At 35.1% G+C, this 26,044-nt stretch overlaps 1 long non-coding RNA gene across 2 annotated transcripts in view; it reads left to right on the top strand.

Moving 5' to 3' along the window:
• Positions 1-26,044, top strand: part of LOC132370498 (uncharacterized) — a 132,431-nt gene that overhangs the window by 68,777 nt on the left and 37,610 nt on the right. The window contains exons 2-5 of one of the 2 annotated variants that reach the window (XR_009504591.1): positions 5,562-5,689; positions 10,207-10,308; positions 12,310-12,397; positions 19,224-19,320. This is a non-coding gene — a long non-coding RNA (uncharacterized LOC132370498). Of the gene's footprint in view, positions 1-5,561; positions 5,690-10,206; positions 10,319-12,309; positions 12,398-19,223; positions 19,321-26,044 lie in introns of both variants that reach the window. The other variant, XR_009504592.1, reaches the window with a different exon arrangement.

Raw genomic sequence — 26,044 nt, 5'->3', positions numbered from 1 at the left:
GTGATTTTTTTATAGCAGGCTGTGAACTGGCAAACCATCAAGAGTACTAAAAGACTTCTTTCTTGGCTGTTTTTTATTTCATTTCCTCATTCTATTTTATGAGATTGGTTTATGTTATTTGATTTCTCATTAAATTTTATATTTGTGGGTTTATTTTATGATTTCTCTGATGTGCCAAGATGCCCTTGCTGCAAGTGATAGGAAAAAGATGGATAACTTTGAGGAGACAGTTTATCTGATAAAAAATTCTGTGTATATGCTTTTCTATCAAGAGCATTCTGTTATATTTATTGTTCCAGGAATAATCTAAGGATCACTATGTTCTAAATTCTGTCTGGCTCTTTTTAAACCATTCTTTATGTCACCTATGTACCAAAAATACAATTAAGATTTTATAAATGCTTTTCATTTCAAATTTTACTATTTATGACTAGGGCTTATATGAGTAAACCATAACTGCAAAACTAGGGTGGAAACTAGTTGGATCTCTTGGAACATTGTTACTCTTTTAATAAAACAATAATAATAATATTAACCCTCTATTCTTTTTTTTTTTTAATGAAATTGATCACGTTACATTTTTTTTTTTTAATTAATTATTTTTATTTTTGGCTGTGTTGAGTCTTCGTTTCTGTGCGAGGGCTTTAGTTGCGGCAAGTGGGGGCCACTCTTCATTGCAGTGCGCGGGCCTCTCACCATCGCGGCCTCTCTTGTTGCGGAGCACCGGCTCCAGACGCGCAGGCTCAGTAGTTGTGGCTCACGGGCCCAGTTGCTCTGCGGCATGTGGGATCTTCCCAGACCAGGGCTCGAACCCGTGTCCCCCTCATCAGCAGGCAGATTCTCAATCACTGCACCACCAGGGAAGCCCAACCCTCTATTCTTTATAAGGCTGTTATGAGAGTCAAGTTAGCAAATTAATGAAAATGTATGGAAATGGGAAAATATTGCTATTGTAATTGTTTTCTCTTTTGTACTGGAACACAGTGTACCTGGTGGTGATCATTACTTGCATGTGAACTTATTCCACACTATTCAGCTGATCCTTTCTGGCTTTTCTTTTACATAGTGCCCATGGAAGATATTTGGTTTTGCTTTATAATGATAAGCATGATAGTTCACAGGCCTACTGTAGTTTGTGACTCAATATTTTAAAAACACCAGGAGAATTGAAAAGAGGTATACCAGTGATTCAGTGGTTCACTATTGTACAGTGAACTCTGGTAGAGACATTGAGTTATAGCAGAGAGTCTATGTATCTTGTAGGATCTATAGACAAATACATAAAATGTTGTGGACTTACACTATTTTTAAAATTTATGTAGGTGCTATGTGAACAATAAGATAAAAATTAATATAAAAGTATTTCTTTACTTCTAGTAGCTTTTGTATTATATTTTCTCAAAATAAGTAAAATGTAAATATATAATGATGGATGATAAAATCATTTTATATTAGAATGTGGTCTTTCTGCTTATAAGAGAAATTCTTAACCTGGAATCTACAAAATTTTGTAAAATGTATGTTGCATATGTGTGTGTTTGTTGTGGATTCTGTGGAGAATCCATATCTTTAATTCAGTTCTTTAAAGTATGAAGTCCACTGTTCTGTAAATTTGGAACAACTAAACTACCCAATACCTGCTTTCTTTTCTCAGGATGTGAGATGGGAAAACGTATGACATTAGTTAAAAATGACATATGGGACTTTCAGCCCCATAACACTGAGAAAGTCATTCTTCCAATTCTCTCCATATTGAATTTAGGATAGAATGTTGTTAAAAGGCAGTAAAGATTCAGGGAAATGGGAAAAATAAAAAGAAAAGTAAGGTTAGATATAAAGATCAAACGTAAGAAAACTAAATTAGCACAATCAAAAGACTGCTAATCACAGTGTAGTGAAAGCTACAGGGAAATGATAAGCCTGTATTTTAATCTCAGCTCTCATAGAGACACTTTCTTTGGGATTTTAATATTCCAGAATCTTTTGGTTGAAAGTGACAGAAACTCAGCTTTACTTAGCTTAGGCCAAAGGGGGTATTTTTTTTTTAGATCACTGATATATTTTGTATGATTCTAAATCTTTTAGGTTTTTTAACATCTATTTTAAGGCTCAGAATATAATTTATTTGGTAAATGCTCAAAGTGCACCTGAAAAATAAGATCTTTCTACATTTATTGAGGGGATGATTCTATTAAATATCAAGTAAGTCAATTTGGTTGAAAATGTTGCTCAAGTATTCTGTATCTTTAGTGATATTCTACTTGTTTTATCAATTATTATAAGAAGGATATTGAAATTTCTGATTGGACTTGTAGATTTTTTAATTTCTCTTTTTATTTATATTAATTTTTACTTCACGTATCTTGAAGCTTTGTTATATAATTGTGAATTTTTCTATTTCTTCTTACAGTCTTGTCATTTTTTGATCCATGTATTTTGAAGTTCTGTTATTAGGTGTATAATAATGTAACAATAGTAGGAGACAAATACTGCACTTTCAATATTAGATAAGTCATCCAGACAGAAAATTAATAAGAAAACATAGAGTCTGAATAACACTATAAACCAAACATATGTAGACATTTATTCCAACAGCACCAGAATATACATTCTTCTCAAGTGCAAACAAAAAGAACATTCTCCAGGATTGATCATATGTAGGGCCACAAGCTAATCTTAACAAATTTAAAAAGATTTATATCATATCAAGTATCTTTTCTTACTGTAATGATATGAAACTGAAAATAAATAACAGGATGAAAATGAAGAATAATCACTAATACATGACAGGTAAACAATACACTTTGGAACAACCAATGGGTCAAAGAATAAATTAAAGCAAAAATCATTTTGAGAAAAATGAAAATGGAAACACAACATACTAAAACTTATGGGATGCAGCAAAATCATTTCTAAGAAGGAATTTTATGGTGATAAACACCTACATTAAGAAAAATGAAAAATTTCAAACAACCTAACTTTACACCTCAAGAACTAGAAAAAGAAGAAAAATAGAAGCACAAAGTTAGCAGAAGAAAGGACATAACAAAAAAAAAGTACAAATAAATGAAATAGAGACAAGAAAAGCAATAGGAAAAAAAAATCAATGAAACTAAGACATGTTTTTTGAACAGATGAACAGAATTGACAAACTTTTAACCAGACTAAACAAGAAAAAAATAAAGGACTGAAATAAACAAAATTATAAATGAGAGAAATTAAGCAAACATGGGAGAAAAATTCATAACAATGGATTTAACAATGATTTCTTACATATGACACCAAAAGCACAAGGAACAAAATACAACATTTTTTTGTGATGAAAACACTTAACAAACTAGGAATAAAAAGAAACTTCCTGAATATGGTACAGAATATCTTTGAAAATCTTACAACTAACAACATTCTCAATGGTATGACTTCACTATAAGACCAAGAGCAAGACTAGGATATCCTCTCACCGTTTTACTGAACACTGTGTTGAAAATTCTATCCAGGGAAATTAGGTAAGAAAAATAAATGAAAAGACATCACAAGTGAAAAGAAAAATGTAAATATCTCTATTTTGAACATGATATGATCTTATATATAGGAAATCATAATCATAAAGAAACCAAGAAAAACTATTAGAGCTAATAAAAGAGTCCAGCAAGGTTTCAGTACACATACTCAGTATACAAATATCACTTATATTTCTCTATACTAGCAATGAACATTCCAAAGCAAAATTTAGGAAACAATTGCATTCACAAAATCTTCAAAGATCATAAAATTTTAGGCATAAATTTAACGAAAGAAGTGCAAGACTTGTACACTGAAAACAACAAAACATTGTTGAAAGAATTTGAAGATATAAATACATGGAAAGACATCCTGTGTTCCTGGATTGGAAGACTTAATATTGTTAAAAGACAATACTCCCCAATTTCATCTATTGATTCAATAGAATCCCTATCAACATACAGTTAACTTTTTTTTTTTTTTTTTGCATAAATTGTTCAGCTGATCCTAGATTCATATAGAAATGCCTTATTAACATATTTTAAAAAGAAGAACAAAGTTAGAGGACTCACATTTTCTGATTTTACAACTTACTCCAAAACTACAGTGATTAAGATACTGATATAAAGATAGACATATAGATCAATGGAATAGAATTGAGTGTACATAAGTAAACCTTTACTTTTATGGTAAATTTATTTTTTACAAGATGACAAGAAAATTGAATGGAGAAAGAAATGTCTTTTCCACAAATGGTCTTGGGACAACTAGATATCCATATGGAAAAAGATGAAGTGGACCCCTCTTTCCTTTACCCCATATACAGAAATTAACTAAAAATGGGTAATAGGCATAAATTTAAGAGCCAAATTCTAAAGCTAAGTCTTAGAAAAAAACATAGGAGTAGATCTCCATAATTTTGCATTAGGTAATGGTTTTCTAGATATGGCATCCAAAGTACATGTGACAAAAAATAGATAAATTATAATGACTATAGACTAATAGACTATATCCAAATTAAAAATGTGCTAAAAATGATACCATCAAGAAATTGGCAATACAACACAAGAATGAAAGAAAATAGATGAACAGAATTGACAAATTTTATGCCCATTTTATAATTGTGATATTTGTCTTTTTTATTATTGGATTGGAAGTATTCTATATATTCTGAAACTAGTTCCTTATTAGATATGTGATATGCAAATATTTTCTTTCATTCTTGTGTTGCATTGCCAATTTCCTGATGGTATCATTTTTAGCACATTTTTAATTTGGATGTAGTCTATTAGTCTATAGTCATTATTAATTGTATTTTCCTGCTTTCTTGCATGCCTAGCTATTTTTTACTATATGCAGTACATTGTGAATTTTACCAGTTGAGTACTGGACTGTAAAAAAATTATTGAAATATACTTGAGCCTTTTTATGGCATATAATTAAGTTATATGGAAACAATTTTATCCTTTAAAGTTTTGAACTTATGCTTTGTTAAACGAAACCAAAGAAACCTTTAGTCTAGGAATAATTTTGCCTCACTTTGTGCCAATACCCTGGTAGTGATGAATTAGTAGTATGTTTTTCACTGTGGCTAGTAGAAACATGGACTATTTATGGCCCTCTGTGAGCTCTAGGGATATTCTAGCTCTGATCTTCTTGGGTGTTTCTATTTCTGGTCTTGTACATGCATGCATTGATAAGTACTCAGCTGAAGATTTAAGGTGTGCATGAGGAGTCTTTTGATCTCTGGAGTGCTCTGTTTCTACAGCTCTCTTCTTTTTGATGCTTCACTCTGTGAACTCTTGTCACATTGGCCTCCAAGCTCTATTCCCTCCACTCTGGCAGACCTCTGTGCTCTGATCGGGCTCCCTCTCTCTGCATAGTGTTCTGGAATCACTTTTCAGGCAGTAAGTTGGAGCTATCATTGGGCCCATCTCATTTGTATCCCTTCTCTCAAAGATCTCTGTTCTGTGATGCCTAATGTGCAATATTTGTAAATTGTTGTTACTTCATATTTTTTCTGTTCTTTTGTTTTCTGGTTACTTTTGGTTGTTTTTCAGGGGCTGGGTAAATCCAATCGCTTTTGTTCCATCTCAACCAGAAGCGGAAGTCAGCTTCCCATATCAAAGATATGATGTATCATAACAAACTTAAGTTGAAGATATTCAATTCAGAGGTTGTTATTACGGTATGTCGTATTTTTGATTTGTGAAAATCATGTTTAGGAAAATAAATATTTCTTGTGTAAAATTTTCTCATTTAAGCCTTTTTTATATTGCAATATAATCTCTCCTAGAAGTTTTTATTTTTAAGGAAATCACAATGCTTAGAAATAAATCAAATTTATTTAAATACTAGGTATGTATAGAAAAAGAAAAGATTCTGCCTTTTAACACCATTTATGTACATGTTGCCATTATGTCATAGAACTTTGAAGGATAAATTAAAGCTTTAAAGTGTATATAACAAATAGTGTGATATGTATAGATAATGATATTAAATATATATATACAGGTGATATTTATGCATGAGTAGAAATAGAAATATCTATATATGTTTAAAAATAAAGGAATGGAGAAAGATAAACTATGGAGGTGTATACATTTCAGACAAAGGAGATTTTAGAACAAGGAAATATCTAAAATTAATAATCTCAGTTTACACATCTAGGAAACCAGAGGAAAAAAATCAATTTATATTTGAAGCAAACAGGAGAAAATAAATAATAAAAATTATAGCAGAAATTGATGAAACCAAAAGCAGGAAAACATTAGAGAAAATCAACAAAACCAAAAGCTTGTTCTTTGAAAAGCTCAATAAAATTGATAAATTTCTAGTCAGGTGAAACAAGGCAAGGATGTTTCCTCTCCTCATCCCTATTCAACATCATATTGAAAGTCTTAGTGCAGTATGACAAGATAAGGAAATAAAAGGTGTATAAATGAGAAAGAAATTAAACATAAAAATGTCTCTATTGCCTATGCAGAAAATCTAAAGAATCTACACACAAAAAATTCCTGGAACTAATAAGTGAGTATAGGAATGTCACAGGAAACAAGGTTATATACAAGACTCAGTAGCTTTACTATATACCTGCAATGAACAAGTGAAACTTTAAAATTAAAAATGTACATATATATATACACATGCGCTATTATACACACATATATTTCCCTGTTCTGTCAGCTGAGAGGGTCTAGAAGAGAACAGTAGGAATGAACATATCTAGCGCCCTTATCTTCGTTTCTTATACTATTTTCCAATACAAGAAACCAGGGCTCCTTGGAGAAATGGCTGACTCTAGGATTGGAGCAGGAAATTTATAAGATGTGCTTGGAGTATTTTGCAGTGCCAGAAAGTATGAAAGTGCTCATAAACCAACAAACACCACATGAGGGGTATGTCAAGGAGACACAGGAGCCAACTGAAAGAGCTCCCAGTGGCTAAAAGCTGGAACAACTTGAGCAACAAAATAAATGGTTTTGTATTGAATTATAACTCCAAGTATAAAGTAAATATTCCTGAATCTATATTGAAGTAAATAAATGAATAAATAGATTAGCAAAGAAATAAATAAATGGGGTGGGGACTAATCTCTTGCAGAAGAATTCCAAATGATTTATGTAGATATTCTGATTTGAAGAGGTGGTACACTACTCCCCACTCCCTAAGTGTGTGCTGCACATAATGACTTCCTTACAAAGATTACAGTATGAAAGAGGGCAAGAGAGTAACATACTGGAGAATGTTGTCAAACACTACCTCAGTCATGTGATCAAGCTTAACATCAACAGTAATAAGTCATATCAATAGAATGTTCTCTTGATATTATGTAATAATATTGGTACTTTATCTGTGGGTCCTTCCAAAAATATAACCCCAGTCTAATCATGAGAAAAGCATCAGAAAACTCACAATTGAGGGACATTCTATAAGACATCTGACCAGTATTCCTGAATCCTATGAAGTTATCAAAAACAAGGAAATTCTGAGATACTGTAACAACCAAGAGAAGCCTAAGGATACATGAGGCTCCTGGAACAGAAAAATAACATTAGGTAAAAATCAAGTAAACCTGAATAAAGCAGTGCATAACACAAGAAGGCATACAGTAAGTATTTATTAATTGAGTGAATTGATGATGGCTATCCACCTTGATCCTATTATTTCTTTACTGTGTTAAGAAAGTAAAAATGTTTTCAGGTGATGTCTCCTATTAACCATCTTTATCATCCTTATAATGGCCCCATGTCAGTTACCACCCCTTTTATCTCTTTCCCTTTAGAGCAAAATTCCTCAGAAGAGTTGTCTGATCTTACAGCCTCAATTTCTTTCCTTGCATTTTTCCTAAATCCAATCCCATCAAAAATTTTTTTGTCTCTACAAAGATCCTGGCTACCAGTGATCTTCACATTGCTAAATAAAATAGTAAATTTCCAGGTGTCTTACTACTTGACCATCACTGGTGTTTGGCAGAGCTAATCATTCCCTCATTCTTGAAAGATTTTCTTCTTGTTTTGCTTTTAGGAAAATTCAGAACCTGGTTTTCCACCCACCTTTTGGCTGGTAATTCTCATAATATTTTGGTCATTCTTTCCCTAGTCTCCATTCCCTAAATATTGGAATACATCAGGGTTACTTCTTCGAACTCTTGTTTTTTCTATTTACACTTGTATACATAGAAATCTCATACCTCCTCTTGTATGTATATGTATAATTGAATCACTTTGCTGTACAGCAAAACTTAGCACAACGTTGTAAATCAACTATACTTCAATTAAAAAAAAACAAGTAAATAAGAAACAAATTTGCCTATTTCAACCAAGTCCATTTGGTTGTCATATTCATTTCCTTTTTAAATACTCCACTTTCCCTGTGTAACAGGGAAATTTTTTCCAATAAGGCAAATGGATGATGATTTGCTCCCTGAAAATAAACATATTACAAAAAAAAAAGAAATTCATACATTCTCAAAAATCCTAAGTATCATACCTATGTTGATCATTTTAAATTTATATTTCCATTTCAGACCTCTACTCTAAACTCTGGACTCATTTATTGAACCACTTAATATCTCCACTTGGGTATTTAATAGGCAATCCAAACGCACAATTCTAATTTTAAGCACTTATTCATTGTCCAAACTCCTGATATTTTCCCCCACAGTTGCTCATCCAAACATTTTCTCCATTTCAATGAATGGTAACTATAAACTTACAGTTTCTCAGGTCAAAAACCATGAGCCCCTCTTTAATTCTTCTCTTTATTCTTTCTCCTCGTTCAATTCTTCAGGAAATCTGTAGGTTCTACCTTCAAAGACCTAGAATCTCACCACTCCTCACTATCCTTATGTCACCACTGTAGGCCTAATCATCGAAGCCAGTATCATCTCTTACGCAGATCAGTATTACTGTTAGCCCCTAATCGTTCTTCCTGCTACCTCCGTTACTCATCTGCATTCGACTCTTAACACAGCAACTAGAATGATATTATTGCAATGTAAGTTAAATCGGTCATTCCTATTCTCAGGACCCTCAAATGGCTTTATGCCTCGCTTGAAATTAAAGGCAAGGCATTTCCAGTGGCCTTTAAAACTGCATACATCTATACCTTCCCATCACCCATTATCTCATCACCTCCCTGCTGTTATGTTCTACTTTTTGTTTCTCTTTTCCATATGCCTGTCACCCAGTTCTCACTGGCTGTTCCTTACACACTCCAGAGACACTTCTTTCCCAGCATCTTTACATTCACTGTTCCCTCTGCTGTAGTGATGCTCTTCAAGTTATCTGCCTGGCTGATTCTCTCACCTCTGTTAGTCCTTTCATCAGATATCACCTTCTTAATGAAAATCTTTCTTGTCACTCCAATTGAACACGCAACCCCACACACCCTCACCTCCATCAACATTTCGTATTCTCAGTCCTTCTACTGTGATTGTTTTTCTTTTCCCTGTCATTTACCTAATACATGGTGGAGCAACATTTACTCATCATTTTTGTATATTTCTTCTCTCTCCACTAGAATGTAAGTTCCATGATGGCAGGATCTATATCTTCAGTACCTAGAATAGAGCCTGGCACATAGAGGTCATTCAATTAATGACTGTTGATTAATCTTTTCATAAAAAGAGAGAAGTTTTCTTTTTTTCCAGTGAAGGAAATAAATATATCTTGAGTAGAGGCACCATAAAAATGTGCAACAAGGATCTACTGTATAGCACAGAGAACTCTGCTCAGTATTATGTAACAACCTAAATGGGAAAAGAATTTGAAAAAGAATAGATACATGTATATGTATAACTGAATCACTTTGCTGTACACCTGAAACTATCATAACATTGTTAATCATCTATACTCCAATATAAAATAAAAAGTTAAAAACATGTGGAATAAACATGGCTTTTCAGTCCCCAAATTCTGCTATTTACTAGCAGAGTAAGTTACCCAAGTTTTTTAATCTGTCAAATTATCAGTTTCTTTACTTGAAAAGTTGCTATAATAACACAATTTCTAACAACTTGCATGGGGATTAAATGAGGTAACTTATAAAGTAGTGTTGGACATTTTAGTAGATTTTTAATAATGTTGGTTCTTATTGTCCTTAGATGTGGTATGCATGTGTGTGTGGGGGGCGGATAGTTTACAAAATGATGTCAATTCATGTGATGACATTTCCATTTTTTTTCTTCTTTCATTTGGACAGACTGAGCTGACAGTAAAGGAGAAATTTACCCAACATCCAGTCATTGGTATCCCAGAGAAGAAACCCTAGCTGAGCATTAAATAAAGAGCAGCATCCTCCAAGGTTTGCAGCTGTGCGTGAGATAATCATAAGCCTGGGAACATGCTGAGCCGGGAAGCTGAGAGCAAAGTGTTTCCAATTCCTGATAACTGCATTTGTCTTATAATGACTGCAGTTGTCTAAGTGTCATTTCCCTTACAAGAAGGTACCTTTGCTGAATGGAGCTGGGGAGGTAGAGCCAGCCCCAAAGACATGTGATCACCATTGCCCTGTAATTGCGCAGGCAGGTTAACTAGTCAGGCTGTTCCTTTGGTTCTGGCTATTTTGAAAATGAAAAGAAATGAAGGGTAACTATAGCCCTATTGCCAATTGCCTTGAAAAAGATACAGTCAATTTTCTCTTTTGTTCTTAGCAGAAACACCGTGGTATCATCTAGGGGTGAGGAAACTTTATTGTCTAGGTGTAATCAATGTGGTTTGAGGGCTTTGTGAAAGTTTACTTATCACCTTTTTGTGAAAAATGATTCATTTTCTGTGCCAGTAATATCTACAGGCTATATAATCTTCATAACTAGGCTACTAAGTTCTTAAACTTGTCACCCACTTAACATGAAATTTAGAAAGATGCAAAATATTCTCCCCAAAATGTATATTCGGGAACTCTCTCCAATCCTTTCCCTCATTGTCAAATCCAAAATAATGCTATGAGAGAAAAATTATACAGCAAATGTATGCAGCTATAGTGAATTATAAATTTTCCAAAGCGATTTCTTGGAAGTTGCTGCCAAAAGCTGTTGCGGAAAGATCTATAACTTGGCATCAAGTGGCCTGGACCTGTGCTTTCAATTTAACTAAGTGAAACCACACATATCTATATAGGCAATACAAGGGTGGAAGAATATCTAAATTTTTGTTCATTGCTTGCTTAGTTGTAATTGGATTTGTCTCTGCTTATTCCATGGGGTAATTTGGTTATCCCTTCTTGTAAAGAGAGGAAAATAAAGGAGAAAATAATATCTAGCAATAATAATGCCACCTCAGCTCTAGTAACGCATTTTTCAAGTGTTTATATAATGTCATTGTTTTAGTAGTGCCTAATCCCAATGACAGGCATGTTCAGGTATTCAACTCCATTAGCGTTTTGTAGTCAATGTTAATTGATAAGTAGTTAGTGTAAATGGGGACAGTGGATAAAGCTCTCATCAGGGTAGACAATTGTTACTAAACTCTACTGTCATTGTATCTGACCTGTCCCTCAATTTTATGCTCTCAATTGTCACTTGTCACTTCCCATGATGAATTTAAGTGATATATTGAGTCCTCAGGGATTTAACTGCTCCAAGTTTAATCTAGCATTTCTTGAAATACGCTACGTAGTACTTTCACAAATCTTCATGCTAACTGTTATAACTCTTACTCTACTCAGGATTGCTACTGGGTGGCAGAAGACAGATTAAGAACAAGAGGGGGTGGCTAAGGGGAACAAAAGAAGTAATGACTTGGGATTTATTGCACAACCATTAACTGATTACTTTCTGTGTATTTCAATGTACAATAAAAACATCACCCTGTTTCTCTCCTCAAGAAAATCCCAATACAATAACCTATCAAGCTATCCAAGGAAAGATCAAGTTCTAAATCCTAATTCAGTTCTGTATTAGCCACTTGACCTCTGGCAAATAATTTTTTTTAATTGAAGTATTGTTGATTTACAATATTATATTAGTTTCAGATGTGCAACAATGTGATTCAATATTTTTATAGGCTATACTCCATTTAAAGTTATTAGGCAAATAATTGTTTAATTTAATTAAGCATTGGTTTCATAATCTGTAAAAAAGTCTTGCAGAGAAGTTAATTTTAAAAAAACAGTGTATGTAAAAGTGCTTAGGATTTTTGTCTGACATATAGTAGATATACATGTATTTTTCTGCTTCTCTGAGGACAAAGTCAAGATTACATAATACTTATGAAATCTCTTACCTATGGGAACTGGAAATAGGGTAAGGTAGATGAAGAGGCAAAGATATGAATGTCAATACATTCACTCTCATAATTTTTTTAGGTGGGAGAAAAGGACATTGGGAATCTTTTCCTTACTGGACCTGAAAAGCCCCAACACTAATGATAAACAATCAAGGCAGCATCCACAGGTATTTTAATCATCATATAACTGTGAGTCTTGGATATAGGAATTTGCTTTGATTAGTGTCAATAACTGAGGGAGAAATGTATTCCCATTCTTTAGGTTCTTTTTGCAAGACAATATTTCTCATGCAGCTGGTTTAAGCTCATTCTTTAGAAAAACATACTCTCTTTTTTTATTTTTTTTGGTATTACTTTTTAATTAAAAACATACTCTCTTAAATTGATGTAAATCAGCAAATGATTTGTTAAATTATTTGAAATAGCTTAAGCAAGGTCTTCCAGAAAGGGGAGTAGAGTCTATACGTGTAAGAGGGCTGTTACTCTAATTTAACAAGAGGCTTCATTCCACCAGAGAAATACTGTTGGTTTTATGATCACTGAGAATGAGAAAATGGGAGGGGCTCTCCCTCCATCTGTGACTCCTTCTCAATAATAACTCAACCTACAAGGTCATCCCCACCTCTTTCCACAGCCAGCTGAACTTCTTATACAAAAGGAGCAAGGTACCAATTAAGGATTACTCTTACAATTCAGATTTTTTTTTTAATTAATTAATTTATTTATTTTTGGCTGTGTTGGGTCTCCGTTTTTGTGCGAGGGCTTTCTCCAGTTGTGGCAAGCGGGGGCCACTCTTCATCGCGGTGCGCGGGCCTCTCACTATCGCGGCCTCTCTTGTTGCGGGGCACAGGCTCCAGACGCGCAGGCTCAGTAGTTGTGGCTCACGGGCCCATTTGCTCCGCAGCATGTGGGATCTTCCCAGACCAGGGCTCGAACCCGTGTCCCCTGCATTAGCAGGCAGACTCTCAACCAATGCACCACCAGGGAAGCCCCAGATTTTTTTTTAATTAAAGGGTTGTTGCTAGCCCATACAATTCTGTAAGAGTATTTATTTTAATGACATTCTCTATTTTTGCCTCAGTTTTTAATAAGAGAACCTGCAGATTTTCCTTACAGTTTTCTCCAGACCATCTTAGCTGGAAGATGAATGTTAATTGCCTTACCGTGAGCTAGGGCGAATTGACAGGAGGAGTTAAGTTTAGAAAACTTGGCTATGGCCTAAGAATGACTGACTCCTCCAACCTGCTCCTTTCTAGCTAGAAGCTTCTGAATGGAGGGCATTTAAAAATGCTTTTGTTAGCACAAGTCCGTGTCCGATGCACAGTGAGGCCAAACAAACGGAAACGTCAGAGTTTGGAGCAGAGAGAGGTTTATTGCAGGGCCATGCAAGGAGATGGGTGGCTCATGCTCTAAAAATCCCTGAGCTCCCCGAAGGGTTTCTTCGGCAAAGCATTTTTAAAAGCCAGGTGAGTGGGGTGGGTCGCAGGGTACGTGATTAGCTCATGCACAATTCTCTGGCTGATGGTGAGGGAACAGGGCATTGTAACAGGGGTTAACATTATCTGTCCTTGAACTCCAGGAGGCCTGGGGCTGTGTGCTCATGGTCATCAAGTAGTTAACGTCTTCCATTTGGTGGGGAATTTTTATGTCTGTAAAACAACTCAGGAAATTTGCAACAAATACTGTTATCTAGGTACTTCAGAGAGGAGCTAAAGCAAAGGATATGGGGGAAGGCCTGTCCTAGGAAGGCCCTGTAAGGTCCTGCTTGGTTACACTTTCTATTTATAAAAATGATGATTCTGATGATTCATGACAAATACTTTTACGTATTTTTGAGGATTCAGTCTCTAACCAGTTCTGCTCTGAGTTTATAGATATAGTTACAAATATGATGTAAGCAAAAATTTATAGAGCTCTGGTACGGGTTTTAATGGGTAGATATCTGAGGAGAAGGCAAAGAGAAAGAGCCACAAGTAACACAAAGAAGATATGCTCCCGAAACATGGAAATAATGCCTTTACCTGTCTTTCAGTGGGGTGAAAGAAGGCAAGGGGTAGCACTCTGATGAAGGCTTTCTAACAGAGGAGTATTTGTATCCAAAGTCACAGATAACACTGAAATTAAGGTAACAAGCAGAGCTAAGAGTTACATAGAGAAGGGAATACAAGCCAATTGCCAAACCAAGGGGAGAACTATGGATATACACAGGGAACATAGCTTAATAGGGTGAGCAGAAGTGCTTTCCTGGCAATTTTTCAAGACAGGTATCTGACCACAGCAAATTTCATAGGCTATCAGCAGAGAGTTTATCAAGGGCCAGGACCAGGATGAGAGATTACCCAGTACAGGTATTGGTTAATACCTGAGACAGTACGGGTATTCTCTTGGATGCACTCGATAAGTATTCTTACCAATTCTTTGGTGAGGGGGAAGGGTCCACTGTATATCCTTTACATTTCATTGCATGTAAAAGTAATTCATGTCTTTGACACCTGAATGTCATTAAGTCCTCCAATTATCTGTTGTCCATCTGGTCTTTAAATACAAACTGCCCTGAGTTCTCATTCCTCTTCTTGTGGAAAGTATAGCCACCCCCCCACTATCTTGCATAGATTACAGTATCTTGCAGTATCATGATCTAATTTCTTTTTCCACTGAATTCTCAATTTTACATTCTTTGGTTGTTTTCCTCTCTCTGCTTTTATATCCCTAAGCATAGAAAATCTCCCCTTTCCTCCGGAGCCCAGAGCCATTGATTAGACTAATTTGGATAAGGTGAACAGGTCATAACTTAAAATTGAATTATCAAGCAACTCAATCCTTTGGCCTCTTGACCATACCTGCTACAGCCTCTTGTCCAACCCTGTCACAGGTAAATTTTTCACACCTACTTTCCTCACAGCCATGCCCAAGGCCATGTCTATTTGATCTTCCCTCCCTCTATCCCTTTTTTCCCCTGATCCTCCAAATGTCTGATATTTGCCATTTACAATAATTTGTTGAGTTCTCTGCTAGTAGTCCCTTCCACACTTTGTAGGAGACAGGACAATATAATAATCATTTTGTATAACTAAGCAGCAATCCATCTATGTGTTTTGTCTCCCCCCCACCAAGCTTTATTGAAATATAATTGACATAATAACAGTGTGAGTTTAAGGAACAATGTGATAATTTGATGTATGTATACATTGAGAAATGATTACCACAAAAGGGTAGTTAATACATTCATCACATCACATAACTACTATTTTTTTGGTAGTGAGAACATTTAAGATCTACCCTCTTATCAACTTTTGCATATATAATACAGAATTATTAATTATAGGCACCGTGGTGTACATGAGATCGCCAGAACTTATCACTGGAAATTTCTACCCTTTGACCAATGTCTCTGCATTTCCTCTAAACCCCAGCCTCAGAAAACCACCATTCTTCTCTCCGTTTCTCTAAGTTCAGCTTTTTAAAACAATTTCATGTATTAGTGAGATCATTTAATTGTGATCTTTATTTGTATTTGTCTTTCTTTGTTTGACTTATTTCACTTAGCATAATACACTCAAGGTATATCCATGTTGTTGCAAATGGCAGGATTTCTTTCTTTTTATGACTAAATGATATTCCATTGTATATGTATACCACATCTTCTTTATCCATTCATCTGTTGATGGAAACTAAGGTTGTCTCTGTGTCTTGGTTATTGTGAATAGTACTGCAATGAACATGAGGGTGGAGATATCTCTTTGAGATAGTGATTTCATTTCCTATGATATACACCCAGAAGTGAGATTGCTGGATCACATGGTAGTTCTATTTTTAATTTTTTGGGGAACCTTCATACAGTTTTCCAAGTGGTTTACCAGATTATATTCTAACCAAAGGTGCACAAGTTTTCCATTAACTATGCATCCTCATCAACACTTGTCTCTTGTCTTTTTGATTGGGGCAATATCTCATTGTGGTTTTGATTTGCATTTCCTAGATAATTTACGATGTTGAGTGATGTTGAGAATGGGATACAAAAGAGGAACTTCTTATTTGGCCATCTTGCTGATGTCACTACCCATCTAGGTGTTTTCTTAATGAACACTATTTACCCTGGCAATACTGCTCCTCCCCTAGAATGCAGCTCAGTAATAATTGTATTTTTCTTTTATTTATTATTTTTTTATTTGGCTACATTGAGCGGCTTGCGGGATCTTAGGTCCCCAACGACCAGGGATGGAACCCGGGCCACGGCAGTGAAAGCCCTGGGTCCTAGAGTCCTAACCACTGGACCACCAGGGAACTCCTTGCATTTTTTATTTATTTATTTATTTATTTATTTATTTATTTATTTATGGCTATGTTGGGTCTTCGTTTCTGTGTGAGGGCTTTCTCTAGTTGCGGCAAGTGGGGGCCACTCTTCATCGCAGTGCGCGGGCCTCTCACTATCGCGGCCTCTCTTATTGCGGAGCACAGGCTCCAGACGTGCAGGCTCAGTAGTTGTGGCTCACGGGCCCAGTTGCTCCGCGGCATGTGGGATCTTCCCAGACCAGGGCTCAAACCCGTGTCCCCTGCATTGCCAGGTAGATGCTCAACCACTGCGCCACCAGGGAAGCCCTCCTTGCATTTTTAGTATCTATTTTTCTTTCTGTTCTACTGTAAAAGGTATGTATTAGAAAGCATATATTGTTTTCACCACAGGTATTGGGTTATGGATTCAATTCTCCTTCAAGTTAAAAGTTGTAAGATAAAGGTAATTTGATTGGTTAGAACTTGATTAATTACTAGTCAAGAATCTAGTACTCAGAATGAGAAAAATTCATAAGCCTCTTGAGACTATAATTAGAACATATTACAAAGTTTGCCAAATCTCATATTTATTACTGTCATTGGGAGGTTTTTGTTTTGTTTTGTTTTTTGATTTTTTTGGTGCTTGAGGGTGGATTTTGTACACAGAAAATAAAAATTGTAGCTACTTTAACATTTGAAATTAATATTTCCTTCATATTCAAATTTAAAAACCTATTAATCCATAAGCTTTCAGTTTTTACTTACAAGTGTTATCATTATATTTAATAAACCTATCAAACATTAACAATTATCTTAGCCTTTATAATTAAATTTTCTTAAAATTTGAAGCTGCTTTTATAAATTAAACATAATCAATTTTCTCCTTAAGTACTTCAACTGCCTAACAAATAAAATCTTTCTAAGTACTTAAGTCTTATAAATCTAATAGATTACACTTATTAAACTTATAAATGTGATACTTTTTATATTCAATACTATATCAAATTTAGTCATCTTTAACCTTTCACATTAAAGTCAAAACTTTCATTATTTACTAAAATATTTTCATTATAATCATAAAGTTAAGCTATTAGGTACTCTAATGTGTAATTTTCTATTAAACAACAGTATTTATAATCTTATATATGTAAATACATAGACACACAAATTGTTCTCAAGTTTAACATAAGTACATTAAAACTATAGACCCCATTACATCTAAATTTTTACGATCCATTTAAAATTAAATATTTTGCCCCACCAAGGAAATGTATTTGCCCTCCAAGGAAATATTAATATCATTTCAAGCAATTCAGAGTTATTTTACCAAGAAATTTGGGATTGCATGCCCAATCTAGCTGAGGTTGCACATCAAGCAGAGATTTTGGAGGAGAACTGACATCTGGATTGTTCTTTTCAGGACAATAAGAGATGCATAGAGTTCTCACTTATAATTCCTATGTATCAACTCCAAGTCCACACTCTCCAAATAATATGGTCTTTTAGACTAGATACCCTGGATTTATGTTAGCTAATAGACACTTCACAAATCCTACTTGAATCTCAAACCATTGTAGATTGCTTCACCTGTAGAATGGATTCAAATAGTCTTTTTTATTAACTGCTTATTTCATTCTGAATTATTCCCACATAATTCCCATCTGGCAAGGCCACAAATCTTAGGGATATTAAAATTACTTCTGACTTCATTCTATATGTCTTGTGGTTTACTCTTGCATTATGGTCAGGGCACTAAACCATTAAAATGACAATAACAGGCCTAAAGTCTGGATTTTTCATACTCTTTCTGAGGGAGTTATTATATATCTAGTCAGAGATACATGTTTACAGAATAAAATAATTGTCTTTATTGTATTTACTTATAGGTATGTCTTAATTTTTTTTTTTTTTTTGGTCATATTGGGTCTTCATTGCTGCGCGCGGGCTTTCTCTAGTTGCGGCGAGCGGGGGCTACTCTTTGTTGTGGTGCATGCATTTCTCATTGCGGTGGCTTCTCTTGTTGCGGAGCATGGGCTCTAGACATGTGGGCTTCCGTAGTTGCAGTGTGTGGGCTCTAGTGCACCTGGGCTTCAGTAGTTGCGGCACGCGGGCGCGTGGGCTCATGGGCTCTAGAGCGCAGGCTCAGTAGTTGTGGTGCACAGGCTTAGTTGCTCCGCAGCATGTGGGATCTTCCCAGATCAAACCTATGTCCCCTGCATTGGCAGGCGGATTCTTAACCACTGCACCACCAGGGAAGTCCTGGTATGTCTTAATTTAGAATAACAATGTTTATAGTTTTCTGTGAATTAATATTTTTCACAAATCCTATAATTTTCTTGTGCATACTATAGTTGATTTATATTACACATAATAATTTATATAATTTACTATACATGAAAATTTACCATAGTATGTGAAACAAAATTTTTAATTGTTTGGTTTTATTTTAAAATTTTATCCACACTTGTTATACTTACTATGTAATTTTCCAATAAGCAAAATTTCGTGAAAGGACGATCCTGAAAATAAAGCAATATTTTTAAAGTCATCTTCTTTACGTTTTCCATATACATATTATACTTTATATGCCTATACTAATATAAAGTTTTATACATTTCTACATGTTCTATTGTATTTTGTTTTAAATATATGAATGTATTGAGTGTAAACATCTAGAAATATTATAATCTGTTTTGTCATGTTTTCCTTTTTTGATTCTAGGAGTTCCAAAAAGAGGAAGTGGCCTGGGCCATTTTGGATTTGGAAAAATTGAGAAAGGAGTAGAGGCTTCAAAGGTACTAGATTCCTTTAACTACAGGTAATCTTAACTTTTTTTTTCAGGTCACTGTGTATCTATTATATTACTATTAAAAACTGAAAAGTTTTTTCCTATTAACTCTGATATGATTTTTCTCATTTATTTATATATGCATTCATCAATTTAAGAAATATATGGCAGACTTTATCAAAGAAACTGAGATATATAGAGGTAAGATATGGTGCCTCTCACCAAGGAGTTTGAAAAGTGATTATTTTTAGACAGACAATTAGATAAGATTACCCAAGACAAAATAGAATTTCGATATAGTATTATTGGGACACATAGGAAATACAGAGGAATGATACTTAGAAGAATCAGTGAATTCTTTTTAGCCATCCTTCATGTTAGTTGATAATATATATGGGGGATAGTGGAACACTCACTTATTAAATATGTCTAGAGTTCCTATGGGCTAGAAACTGTTCAGACCTAAGGGATGCAGAAAAAAATCCTTGCCCTCAAGGAGATTTTATTCTAGAGGAGAGAAACAGACAAATGGCTAAATAAGTAAAATATAAATTATATTATATTTGGTTAAGTGCTGAACAGGAAAATAAATCAGGGAAGGATGAAAAGCAGTGCTCACCCTAAGATGAGTTGCCTCACTGCACCTCATAATTATAGTCTGGGGAAGAGGGATGCCCTGGGCTTCTTTTCATGACCAGTGTTAACAGGGATTGGCAGCATAATGAGATTTTCCAAGCAGAAGGAAAAGGTGGTAAGGGGATACATTTTGTGGAGGAGGGAATGATGGAAGTTCTGCTAGAAGAACACAGAGCTCTGGAGTGTCCTCTTCAGTGCTGCTATTGCAGTATGGAAGCTCAGAAAGAGAATTCTTTATTTGGAATATGTTCGGGGCACTGAGTTTCCTCTTGACCATTGTCAATGGAGGCAAAGAGAATGGGAGAGGCAATCTTATCTATATGTTTCAAATTATACTCAGTAGTATACTCAGATTTTCATTGACATTCTAATGCTGCACAACTCTGCTGGACTCCTCAGTTGAGACCACATAAAATAATGGATTAATGAACAAATGTCTCTCCCTACTATTTTACTTAGAGTGAAAAATCACCTTAGTACATAAATTTTCACCTTTGGGTTAAAGTTTTTCTCTGCTTATCCCTCACCTTGGCCATTCTACCAATTTGTCATGACATGACAAAGCTCCCTCCCTCATGTTGAGCCTGTCATTTCTTCTGTTTTCTTAAACTTTGTGGTAACTTTTTGCTATTTCAGAGAATAATTCCAATATGCCATTCTGAGAATCAGAGACCCTCATCATGATTGTCCATATAACTTCAATTCTCTCTTTTTTTTTTTTTTTCATTCATATCTGCCTTTGGTTAGCTGGTGTATAGCCCTGTTTTACTAATTTTGTCACTTCCTGGCTTGAGTATTTTCCAAAATTCATTATATATATATGATATGCTAAGAGATGCAACATGCCAAAAATTGTGGGGATTTTAAATGCACAATTATATATTAATAACTTGGAATATTTATAAATAAATGTATTTAGTACCATTGAGCTAGAAGTTTTCTTAAATTATTTGACTTGGGGCCCACTACCTCCAGTTTCCCAGTACTTCTCACTAATAGTTTGTGGCAGTAGAAAACATTTAGAAAAACTTATGACCTGTAAGTAATTATATATGTTCCTTAGACACCTCTTTAGGGCTTATATGGTTTCTAGAGCTGAAAATTATAAACTTGGCACAGGAGAGCTAAACATTCTATGCACTTTCTAATTAAAAAAAAAACTGTTGACGTTGGCAATAGGTACAATCATATAAATATTTCATCATCTATTCATGTCTTGCTATAGTATATTTGGTTTTACCTAATAAGAGTCTCGAAATGTGTTTGGTTACCTAAATTAGTATTTTCTTTATTAGGAAGGCAGGTCATGATCCACCTTAAAATAGTGGTTCTCAGACTGTAGCATACATCAAAATCACCTAAAGGGCTTGTTAAAATACAGAATACACTCCCAGAGTGTCTGGGATGGAGCCCAAGAAATTACATTTCTAACAAAGTCCCAAGTGCTGTTGATGCCACTGGTCAGAGACCACATATTGAGAATCTCTATCTTAATACAACAACATATGAAATTATTCATTAGATGTTGGTGAAATTTATAAAATGTGTCCAGGAGCTATTGAGGAGAAAATTAAGTCAAGAACCATTTAGTATAATTTTTATCTTCCTAATTCTCAATTTCTCTGTCCTTTCCCTCTCAATATCTCAGAAAGATTTGATGACTTCTTATATCAAACAGTCAGAGTCCCACAGGAAACAGAGGGCACATTCAAAATAAGATAATTAAGGAAAGTTTCTTTGTTCAGGAACTAGTTACAAAGGTTTAGAATCAGTACTACAACCTGGAGCTTAGTGGTAGTCAAGCTATTAACATTTTAGGCATAAAGTAATGAAGCCAGGTAGGGGATATTGGGGCCTGGAGATACAGAGTTGCTTAGAAGATCAGTAACCTTCAATCAAGGAACACAGCAAGCTCAAGGTAGCTTTACAGGTAGGGATCTAATCCCTTCTGATTTTCCATAGGGATTCCTAATGGCAAAATCCAAAAAGAAGTTATTGGTTATGGGGAACTCATGGAGGTGGTTTTGCTCTAGCTCTTAGAGCAAAGCTTGTTAGAAAAGAATGTATTTGCTGAATCAACAGCTCAGAACCACTTGCTTGAGGCTGTGTTAATTTTCTCACACCCAGTACAGCAACTTCAATGGGATTACGACTTTGAAAAGTCTGTAATAATCCGTTTGTCATCTGCCATGATTCATCCAGTTTTGGTAGGAGCCAGATGGGTGGATTATCTGGTAATAAGATGGGGACTTCCTATATTTTTTATTTTAGGGAGACATTTATCACAGTTTTTACCACAAGGATGCAGTACTGTTTGTCATTTGCTTCTTGGGGAGAAGGGGAATTTTCAGAGGTTCCACTTGGCTTCCATCCCTATGATAGCTCTTATGCTATACGTTGAGGAGCCAATATGAGAATTTTGCCAACTACAAATGTATCAATTCAAATTATTTATTCAGTGATTGGGAAAATAAGCAGCAGGTGGATTTGTGAAACTGGTTGACTCACTATGAGCTGGATCTGAGCCAGGACTCCACCACCTGCCCTGCACATGTCCCTTCGCTAACACAGACTATGATGGTGCTTTTGGTTCCTGATTCCTGTGTCTAACAACCCTGGAGCTGTTTGGGTATTCATCTATTCCTATAGTATGAATATCTGACTAAATGGCCAAATATCCCTTTTGGGAAGGTGTGGGGGAAACATTACTGGATATAATTACACGTGCTTCCTTTTGAATAGCTGGCCTCTTTTTCAGTCAATAGGTTCCAAATCTATGAATTGACTCACACCAAGAAATTGGGAAAAACGTAATTATTGGGGTGGTTGTCCTCAGCCTCCGTATTATCCATCCTTGATTTCTTTTTATTATACACATTAAGGAATATATTTTAGCTGTCCTTCTATCCTGCCCTAGGAACACTGTGCCATCTCCATACCTCTCTTTGGGTCTGAGACCCGTGACTGCCATCCAACCTTGTGCAGGTTCAACTCCCAGTTGCTTAAAGAAAAAAATTAAAAACACAAATAATTTGACTTTGCCAAAAACTTCTCCTGTGGCTTTGCAAACTAAACTACTCTATGAAAGTAAGAGAGTACTTGAGGGACAGATTTTCACCTTCCAGTGCTTTCAATCAAAGATGATCACAAATATGCCCAGGGAAAGTTCCCTTCAGAAATTCTCGTATGGAACAAACCTTGATGTGGCATTAAATCTTTGGCACAAATTTAAGTGTACATAAATCTGTCCAAACATTTTCCGGGAATCGACTGGATTGATTAGATGGCGAATTAAGTAAATTGACAGAGTTCAACTTTTAAAATTTGTTGTGGAAGCTGAACTTAGGTCTAAGAAGAAAATGAACTATCTTCCCTATTATGTGTTTCTAATTTTTTTTTAGATGATTAAAAAAATAATACAGGTAAAAATTTCTCCTTAGAGAGAAATTTCCTCTTTAAACACAAAATGATAACAATAACCATAAAGAACACCATCTAATTCTAAACTGAATATGCCTCACAGTAGACAAAACCTAATGGGAAAAGGTCAGAGAGCATATTTTATTTAAGAGAGGAAAATTAGCCTACTTGGATGATCTCTGGATAAATTATCTGAAAGTTTTTGTCACAGATTTGTAGTAAATAGTTCTGTTATCTTGAGTAAGTCCCTATTCATTTTGAGCCTCAGTTTCCTCATTTGAACAAGAAAGGGGAAAGATCAGATATTTTCTTTTTTGTTACTTTGTGGTGCTGCTGGCTAACTAGAGGCAATATGGCAGAGTGCACACATGCTTGGATGGATACTGGAATCGAGAAATAAACAGAAGTGAAACAAAAATAGATTTTATCTGGGCTCTACCACTATTCAGCTGTATGTTAAGTAATAATTTAATTCATTTCTTGAAGCATCTGTTTTATCACCTGGAAAATGGAAATGATAATAAATATAGGGATAAAATACAATAACGTGCTTGGCATGGTTCCTGACACATAGAAAATGTTCTGTGAGAAGAGACTGCTATTTAGTGTAACAGTTAGGTGTTCCAACTCTATAGCCCAACTTCCAGGTTCCTATCCTGGCTCTTCTAATTACCGTCTGTATGACTGTAGGCAAAAACTTAATGTCTATCTAACTCACTTTCCTTTTCTGCAAAATACTGTTTTCATGGGGTAATCACATAGAACATTAAGCATAGTCCCTGGCAACTAGTAACTATCAGTTGAGGTTAGTTGCCATTATCATTAACTCAGACTTAGTGATCGTAATTCATTAGAGCTTATGAAACTTTAACATTTGTATACATGATAGTAAGCAAACTTCTTGGTCATCCTGCCATATTTGAAACTATTCTAGGAAGCTAGAAATAATTACTGGTTAGATAAATTATTTAAAGCAAGTGGCAGGAAGAAGACCAAAAGCTGAGCCAATTATCTGAGTGAGTGCAATGGATTCCCTCTCTCCAGGCTGTGCTGCCAATGTATTGGTAGCCATGAGGTCATGTGCTACCTGTGCTCTCAGCTCCCAGAATATTGTGCTCACTGAGACCCAACTGGCCATCATTACCCAGGCACTGACTTCTTGACCACATCTTCTTTTTGAATAGGTTGCTTGTCCATATTTTTTATTTTTGTTTTCGTTTTAGATACTATTAATCTTCAACTTGACAAAATATCTTGGATCCTTGCTTAGAAACAGTTATAAAATAATGAGAGCAGTATATAAAAATGTTTTCCAGATGCTTTTCAGTGCTTTTCCTTTATTTGATATGCAACGCTACTTGCTTTTCTTTAAGATATCGATTATGAGTTTGAAGGGATTTTCATTGGCTAGTATGTCTCTCTGAAAAATGTTTTTTGGTGAGTCTATGCCCCACTTGCTACTGCTGCTGTTACTGCTGGGTGCAGTGCTTGGCAAAGGCCATGGTCTTCAGGAGAATTTAAAGCAAAAATTTATGAAGTGATGGGAAGATTCCTGGAAGGGAATTGGGAGAAACCAGGCTTTAGATTCAGCTCTGCTTAACTCCTTGTGAAGATCTCTTTCTACCACATTATCATCATTCCCTGTCTCAGGTAAAGTTTGTTTGCCTTTCCTCTATTACATTGTTTTGTTTTGTTTTTTGGGGGTAAGCCAGATGGGAACAGGCAGAGCTGTTATATCTGGCAAACAAAATTTTCGGGATAATAAAGTAAGATATTTGTGGCATTGTTTTGGAAGAGTTAAAAGTGCCATAGAGCCTGTTGTAATTTTTCTAACCAGAAGATTTATTATAAGATAAGGGCTAAAATGGAATCTTCATAATCAGTTGAAGCAAATATGGGTATTGCTTTGTTGCAGCAATGCAACTCCTTCAAGGTTGACAAGCAGGAGAAACTACCAGAAAGAAAAAGGGTCCTGCCTTTGGCACCTGAGAGACCTGGGTTTAAATCAGTTTGTTACACAGAACATATGTAACCTTCAACAAATTTCTTAATCTCTTTAATGTTCAGTTTCTCATCTGTGAAATGGAGAAGTTAATTAGCAATCTCTTAGTATTGTATTGAGGATTAAATTAATTGATGCTTAACACAGCGCTTGGCATACTGTGAATGTTCAAAATGGTAGTGTTATTAGAATTAAAATGATGGTGTTTTATTCATTGCTGTTGTAGGTAAGAGGATAAAAGCTAATTCAATTTTCTTTTATTTCTGTGGGAGCATGAACATACTGAATCACAGAATCATGAATCTCATGAGTGAAGGAACCCCAAGAGACTACTTAGTTCAATCTATACTTAGGCATAGAAGCCATTATTATTTCCAGTTTGGGTATGAAGCAACTGAGGCCTGAAAATAGTAAGATATGGCCACATAACTGTAGGTAGTAAAAGGGGGACTTGATCCCAAGTCACCTGCCTTTTAATATAATGCTTCTTCCATTTCTTGATGTCCTTTTTATTATGTAAATGAGTATTATTTTGCTGACGGGAAATTTTGACAGCATGTAATGTTTAGATGTTGCAAAGTTACTGAAGCGTCTTTTTAAAATAAATATAGAGTTTCTAATATGCCAGTCAAGTATCACTTCTTCCTAGTGTTGTTCTCCAAATGGAATAATTCTGTCTCCCAAATTAGAGACGTG

This window comes from Balaenoptera ricei, chromosome 8 (genome assembly GCF_028023285.1).
Source record: "Balaenoptera ricei isolate mBalRic1 chromosome 8, mBalRic1.hap2, whole genome shotgun sequence".
NCBI lineage: Eukaryota > Metazoa > Chordata > Mammalia > Artiodactyla > Balaenopteridae > Balaenoptera > Balaenoptera ricei.
The sequence above is the reverse complement of the archived record's forward strand: the minus strand, read 5'-3'. Positions and strand labels throughout refer to the sequence as shown.